This window comes from Cupressus sempervirens, chromosome 10 (genome assembly GCF_028749045.1).
Source record: "Cupressus sempervirens isolate cs-2001-9-10 chromosome 10, ASM2874904v1, whole genome shotgun sequence".
NCBI lineage: Eukaryota > Viridiplantae > Streptophyta > Pinopsida > Cupressales > Cupressaceae > Cupressus > Cupressus sempervirens.
This window is the reverse complement of record NC_143127.1, coordinates 158,690,212-158,698,797: the sequence shown is the minus strand read 5'-3', so window position 1 is coordinate 158,698,797 and position 8,586 is coordinate 158,690,212.

Genomic DNA, 8,586 nt, shown 5'->3' with positions numbered 1-8,586 from the left:
TAATTTGAGGCTGACATTTGATGAAAATTAAGAATTTTCAAGGATAAGGAAAAAGCTAGTTATGAGATCAATGACTTGAGTAATTCAAAGAAAATCTAATGAAGACAAATTAACAATTCGAAATGGAGCACAAAGTTAAAGTTAGAGTTATATTTATTGAGCATCTAGATTCTATTAATTCAAATCTAATGGAGATCTACAATTGTAATTAACCAACAAAATTCTGAAGATACTGGAATGATAAAAGTTATCCATTTAAGGGGATGAACAAGATGTTCCTTGTTGCTAATCATTGCTTACTGTTATTTAAGTTGATGAAGAAGCAAGATAAAAGGTGAACTGAGAAGAATAGTATTAAAAAGATCAAGCAAGGGAAGTGTTAAGTTGAAGTGTGAGTGTTTAAATAAGATAGAAAGGGACCAAAAGGAAGAGGTGCAGAGAAATAGAGATCTGAACAAGCAAGGTAGTGCTAAAATCTAGTAGATCATTTCATTTATACTTTCTTACCATTGTAGTGGAAAAATATCTTAACTGAGTGAACCTAACAATTCTTTGAAATCCTATATGGTGATATTCAATAGTAACGTCTTGTAAGTCCTTTAGATAATGTCACTCTTTAGAAATGTCAAGGAGTGATAAGGTCTAGATGATATTTGGTGGAAAATCTCTAACAAGATCACATTAAAAATATGCATGTAACCTTTAACAAGGTTGGCTCTTAGAAAAGATCACTTTAGAAGAGTGATTTTTTTTTTTTGGTTCCTAGGTGTTTTTTCTCTTTACAGGGTTTCCATATTAAAATACTTGGGTCAAATGTTTGAATGCTTAAATTATGATACAAGCTCATTTTATTTTAATTGTTTAATGTTGCAACTCGATAGAATCTAGATGTTTACTCTAATATTTTATATATTAAGAAATAGTAAGTTAGCTAGTTTGATGCAAAGATGAAATCAATTTTAATTATGACATTTGATGTGGTTACTAAATTTTTATCTAAAAGTTAAAGAATTTTAAGTTGGCACTAAAGTGTTTTAAGTCTTGTAGGATAACTAGTTAACATTTACCCCGCCCCGCTGAGCCCCCCCCCCCCCCCCCCCCCCCCCCCCAAGTTATCTAACATTTTGAACACTTTTTTGAAGGACTAACTGATGGAAACAAGCTTCTTAAGGATAATGATACCAGGTGGATCTCTTTTGAAGGACTAGTGCATCGAGTCTTTTTCTAAGTATCCATCATTACGTGGTCTAATGAACTCAAGTCATGACAAGGATAACATACCGATATATCTTGGTCTAATGAATGTTAGCAACTATTCCCCCCATTCTAGAGGAAGTGAAGTGTATAATGGACAAGTCCCAACAAATAATTACGTACATTGCAAAATGTACTATGTTATGCATAAGGACATGTATGGCCCTCAATAATCTCTATTGACAACCACCATCATTTTGTGATGATGCAAAACAAATTGAGAAGATGAGACTCACATAGTTGGATAATCTTGATAATATTTTATAGTTCAATGCAAATAAATAATTATGTGCAAATATATATTATTTTAAGATACTAATTTACTATTTTTATGTTCAAGTTCGAGGAACCAAGAAAGAACCCAGGAAGTGACAATTAAGAGTTACAAAGGAAGTCTTTCCCAAGATTGTTGAGTTTATAAATTCTTGTATGAATAAAATTTCCTATGATCTTTCCTCCTAGATTAGAAAAATATTCCCTTAAACAATCTACTTGATTTCCTCTTTATTTTGTTTCCCCATTATTAGTGGAGTCTCAAAAATCTAAAAGATTTTTAAAATAAACTATTGGCTTTGATAGATCAATTTTGTAAATCCAAAGTAATCAATGGGGTAAATATAAATGAATTTTTAGATGAATCTTTTTTTAGAGATAAATCATGTCATTTTGCACATGCAATGAAGGAACAATATGAATTTTTGTAGAGCCTTAGAGAAGAAGGATCAATAACCAAGCTTTTGAGAAATGTTGATGGATTCAATACCAAAAAAAAATCAATCTTGTTGAGTTATGTTTGACCATGATATTAGGGTCGGTAGGAAATGAGAGAGTTTTCAATTCTTTGGGATTCCTAAAGTCAAAGGTAAGAAGTAAACTAGACAAGAATTCAAAAAATTATCCAAGGCTTTGTACATCTAGATATGGAGTCCATAATTTTTTGTATGAAAGGGCACTAAATTTGTGGACAAAGAAATTTCAAGAAAGAGGGATGAGAAACATTTCAAACCAATTTGGGATTTCTAGAAACAATGATATCACTATCAATACGTCAATTAATGGTACTAGTATTGGTAGCACTTAAGTTGAAGATGCGACACAGTTAAGAAAAGGTATGCATATTAAATAAAAGATAGAAAATAATGAAGGACACTCTAAATTTGATGGTGAGGATTTGAAATATTTAGACAATGAGATGATGTGGCAAGTCTAGCAATTGTACATGCAGTAAGTCCTAGCCTCTAGGTATTCATTGAACTTATTACTACAAACTACTTGTTTTATTTCGGACATTATTATTTGTATCTCATAATCTATCATGCATAATGAGTTATAACATATTCTAATGCCAAAAAATATGTATGTGGTTGATGATGCCATCTATCATTAAAATTTTACCATTAATATTAATTTTTATTTTCATTGTTAAGCTCATGTGATACATTGTTATTGTACAAGCCTTGAAGATTTTTATTATTTTTTTGAAAATATAGAAATTCATATGATACTATTCATAGAGATTATCACTAATTTATTTACACATATAATAATTGATACAATTCAATAAATTTATTTTTTAAAAGTCAAATTTCAATACCCAAGTTCATAATCATAAATTATAACCCCTAGATTTAAAATGACCCTAAATTCCCTTGTATAGAAATAATGGAGCAACAATAACTTAAGTTTGATTCACCTCGTAAAGAATGATATCAAATTCAATATCACAAACATTTTTCGCATTTGACAAGTCAATTCAACAAATTAACATCTATATTCTTCTACATTTATCCTATTCAAAAAAAAAGTATAAACTTTAAACTTGAGTCAAGCATTACAAATAGAAATAAAATATAGAGATTATTTAAAGTAATTTCACATACTATGATTGATTAATTATGAGATTATTGTGCAAGATTTTTTAGGGTGCTCCATTCTACTTCACATGGAAGTTCAATATCTATGACGTTAGAGTGAATGACTTGCAACTTCATCATAGATCCATATTTGAAAGATTTTCTTGAAAGGAATGCTTCATCCAATAGTGAATTCATATTTTTCAATGGTTTGATGCAATTTTCAGTGCCTTCAAGAGTTGTTTCCTGAGGAAACTTGTGTACTTTAGACTTCACTATGTCCTCCAAATTGTTTAGGTAAGCTTCCCTTCCAACAAATTTCATTATGAGTTAGTAGGACAAGGACTTAGAAAACTAAGACTTGTCATTTTATTTGTTTTTCTATTCATCTTGCTGATATTTCTCCCAAATGAGTTCAAATATTCCTTTCATTCCCTTATTTTTTGATATTTTTCAATGATATTTGTTTTATTATCATTGCAAGAATATGGTATTCTCTTGCTTGCCAAATGTCTTTCATTGTTTGTGTTGATTTGGTTGAAATATTATTTTGCAATATTCTCCATATGAAAAATATGTTTCTTCTTCTCAACCTTCTCTTTGATCTTCCCATTAATTACTCTAACACTTTCATGTAATCCAATCCATTCACACAACCTATCACCATTTCCCTCAATCCCCCGCACCCCCCAATATTTTCTTTAATTTTCTTGACTATATTTTTTTTTTGTCATTTGAGTCTTTCAAGCTATTTTTGTAGGTTTTGATATTTATTTTCCTTATGTAGCCCTTCCATAAATTGTGACAGCTGATGTTCACCAAGTTTCTTTATTTCCTTTTCTTTCTCTTCCTCTTATTTTTCTTTCTCCTTCTCACTCTCTCTAGTTCTAATTTAATTTATTGTTTACCCATGTCATAGACTCCACCTTGTTTAATATACTTAATGATAAGGCTTTTTCATCCTTAAGAAAAATAATTCTTTCTTCTAATTTTTTCCTCAACTTTTTTATTTTGCCTTCATATTTACATCATTAATTTTTGTGGATTTTGACTAATTGTTCCCTTAGAAATTTTAGTTTTGCATCTATATTTTTTTGTTGTCAAATTTCTTCTTGAGAGGTAGCATTTTTATCATTTTATCTAACTCTTTGCACCTATTAGTTGGTTCTTTGTCCATTGCCTTTTCAATTTTTAAGTCTTCTTGTAACTTTTACATTACCTTCCAACTTTTTTTTTTCTCTCTCCATCTTAAATAGTGAAATATAGATCACATCATTGGAACTTTTTGCCACACTGACTTTATCCACTTTTTTCACTTTGGAGGAATCTATTTTTAGGGTGCTAACATGAAATTCTTATGGACCTATCTAACTCTCTAGTGGATTATTATCTCTATGTGGGGGAGCAACAACTAAGAATTTCACTATTTTTTTATTTTGGTCATATGTGGGAAATATCCTACTCAATGTAGGTTTTGCATCATAAGCTGTGATAAAAACATCTCTCTTTAATGCCTTATTATTTTGCCTATTCCCATTTTGGTTTGTTCAAAATTAGTTAAAAAAATAATTATAGAAAGGAGAAAGAGCACTTGTAGTGATGTACTTGTGTCCACCTACGTCCGAGTTTCTAATAATTACACTATGAGGATTGTCAACAATGTCACCCATTCCTAATCATGTCCCATTATCACTACCAAGTGGAGTTTTTGGACTGTTTCGAGGGTTTTATCCTGAAGGAATCGTAGTAGTGAAAATTTTCATAATCACCATTGGATAAGTATTTGTAATTTATATTGTTGCACTCACAATTGTGATTGAATTAGTAGTGGGAATTGTTGCACTCACTATTAGCTTTATTGTCATAACCTTTTGCTAATATATGCCGTCGTGTAGACTAAGATCCCTTACTTTTGTCAAGCCTATTTGTAATGTCCTTTTTGAACTACAAGAACTACCCATGACATCTCCACAAGTGATAATAACACTTGGTGGAGTTGGAATTGAAGACCAAACAAATAAAGGTGCATGGGTTCTACCTTTATTGATGAACCTGATGATTTAACTCCAATGACTAATTTATTACCACATTTTTGTGGATTTTAAGTGTCAAATATAAACCAAAGTCCTTCAGCTTTTGGATCCATCCCACCTGTTGATCTCAGATTGGTTTTGACAATTGAGTGTCAACACACTTAATTTATTTACTAAGCTTATGTCAAGTTAGTAACACATGTCGAGTATAATAGATGCCGAGTTGCAATGAGTGTTGAGTTGCTCATGTGTCGAGTCAATTAAGTGCCAAGAAAATAGATAGTGCCATGAAGTGAATAGTTGATGCCGAGCAAGTTCAATTGTCGAGTCATATAGAATTATAGTAAGTGTCGAGCATCAATATTATCAAGTGTCAAGTAACATAGAATGGACCTAGTTGCTTGTGATGGCACAAACGACTATGTAAACCATTTGTATCCCAACTCATAGATAGATCTCAAAGCTTAGAAGATAAGATTGAATCTATTTGGCTTTCCTATGCAATCAACATGAAACCAATTAGAAAATTGGAAAGGTTAAATGAAAAAAAGGATGAATCTTAGCTATAAATTCATACCTAACCCTAGGTCACAATAAGGAGATCAAATCCCCATAATTTAGCAAGAAAAATAGAGAGATATTGAAGCGAAAAATAGAAGAGAAAAAGGGGTGAATTAATTTGAAGGCATTTCAAGGTGACTTAGAAGAAGGAGAGAATTGTAGAATCAGTTAGCAGAACAGAGGATCAACGATGCAACATTTACATATTAGATCAAAGAGGATCAAGATGGACTAAATCAAGATTGAAATCAACAATACAAGATTGTAAGTTGTTAGATCAAACATTCTACTATACTTTCTAACAACTGTATCAGCAGGATGAAATCCTTTGGACTAAGGTTGACTTGATAGTCATTGTAAAATCATTTAACAGGGTGACATTCCAAGTGAATGTTTTGTAAGTCCTTTAACCAAGCACACTTCTAGCAGGGTGTTAAAATCCTTTAACAAGGTAGGATCTAACAGTCCTTTGTAAGCCTTTAACAGGGCAGGCCTTTCATAGGGAAAACCATGAGAATGGTTAACATTTTTTAACCTCAACAAGTGAACACTTTATTGCTATAGTAATGAAGGATTGTGGGTGTCATCCCCACCCCAGTTTTATCTTCTCATTTTGGAGGGTTTCTGGGTGATCACATTTGGTGTCAAGTATTTATGTGCATGTATTTACTTTACATGATATTTCAATATGTTTCATGCATATAGTATTTTAAGTTAAAAGTTATATTGGTTAAAGTTTAGGACTTCTGATTCACCCCCCCTTCTCAAAAGTTTATATTCCCATTTGTAATTCCAACAATTTGTATCAGAGCATAGTTCTCATTAGGAGAAGCCTTACAACTTAGAGAAAAGATCTAAACATGGAGGTCTACAAACTTGGCAAGATCATTGAGAACCATGAGATTGAAATACATCTCATTCTACACTCACTAGAAGAAGCTAGGGAGGAATTGAGGAAATCCTTAAAGAGAAGGAAAGACATTGCCATTGTAGAAAATGACACAGAGTACAAAGAGATTGACACCACCAAAGTATTTGCAAATGGAGGCTTAAAAGATTTTGATGTAGCAATTGCAGATCTAATGGAGAAAAATAGAGCATAAGCAGAAGAGATTAGGAATCTAAAGATGGAACAAGAATCACAAGCCATGATGCTGTGTGAAGTGACTAAACAAAAGAAAAGATCCATAGAGGATAAGGTCATGATAGAAGAAGACAAGAGAAACCTTGCCAATAGACTGGAAGAGAAGTCAATTGAGCTTGCAAGAATATTCAACATGCAATTGGATACCCTAAGTCAGATGATGAACACTCATCATGAATTAAATGTCAAAGGTATTGAGATCACCATGCTAAAGTTGTAGAATGTAAAATTGCAAAATGATTTGAGAAGAGAAAGAGAGATTGATAAGAGCTTCAACAAGCCAAATGAAGCCATCAAGTACTTTGAGCAACTATTGAAATCTCTAGGATCCAACAAGGATACTATTGGACTAGGCTATACCAACACTAAAGAAGGAGAATCATCCAAGACTGCTAAAGAAAGGAATGAAAAAGGTAAGAACTCCAAACCCACTTGTCATTTTTGTGGTAAAAAGGGACATACTACTAATGTGTGTAGGAGCAAGAATGCAAATCAGCATGACAAACCTAAAAACATGGCTCACTGCCATAAGTGCAATAAGCAAGGCCATCAAGCACATCACTGTAGGACTAGAACTATCAGAACACCAAGATTTGAAGGTCACTGCTACAATTTCCAAAAGTATGGTCATAGAGCTTTTGAGTGCAGATCCAAACCTACGAGGTCACCAAACAAGTCAACAAAAAAAAGAAGTCATGGAAACTTCTACAATTGGGACTACAATTGTCAAGAGTACAAACACATTCCTAAGAACTACATTAGAACACATTTTAGTGGTAACTACAACAGATGGTTGAGTCAAACATGTTTTAGCTATTTAAAGACAGGTCACATTAGAAAATATTGACCAACAAGGTCAAAGGCACCTAACTCTGAGTTCAACAAAGGAAAAGGCAAAGTAGATGTTGAACACACTAGAGGAGAGATGAATAAAACATGGAAGAAAAGAGAAGATTGCAGTGCACCAAATGGAGGGATCACTTCACCTAATAGGTCAAGTGCTCACACCTCATCAAACTAAGCAAAAAGAGAGGTATGTGGGACTGATATTTAAATGCCTTATCATACATAAGTTCCAAGGCAAGTTAGTACTACAAGGGATAGACTAGCATAAATAAAGATGTAAGAAAACAAAGAAAGTTCAAACTCAAATCTTCAAAGTTTTCACATTAGTGCCGAGTGTGAGAAGTCCTCTTCATATGTTGAGTAAATGCTAGTATGTTCTGAGTTGTCAGCAAAAGCTAGTTGGAGTTGAGTAAGTAGTGGTTGCTAAGTAAAGATAACACCAATAGCTACCAAGTGAAAGGGAAATCTCTATGGATGCCGAGTAAAGAAGAAAATGTATAGGAGTCGAGTTTATAGTTGTATATGCCCTATGCATTAAATGCAATGTTTTGAAGGGTATAAGGCATATTTTTGCCCATTTTTTGTCACTTTGAATCTAGAGAAAGAGCAAGTAGTGCTAAGAAGCAACCTATGAACCTGTTTGAAGAACTTTCAAGGATCATAGTAGAGATCAAGCATAATTTCATCAATCTAAGAGGTATTCTTCAAGTGTCGAGTTACATAGTTTTGAATTTGTTAAAACCCTAGTTTGTAGTATAGCTTTTAGTTTGAAAAATGTGAAGGATAAAGAGACCTTTGAGGTTCAGTTGGTTGGTAATGAGGTTAGGGAACCCAATTTTAAGGCCATACTTGAGATTGCCTATAAACAAGATCCTTCAGGTGTTTATCAATGATT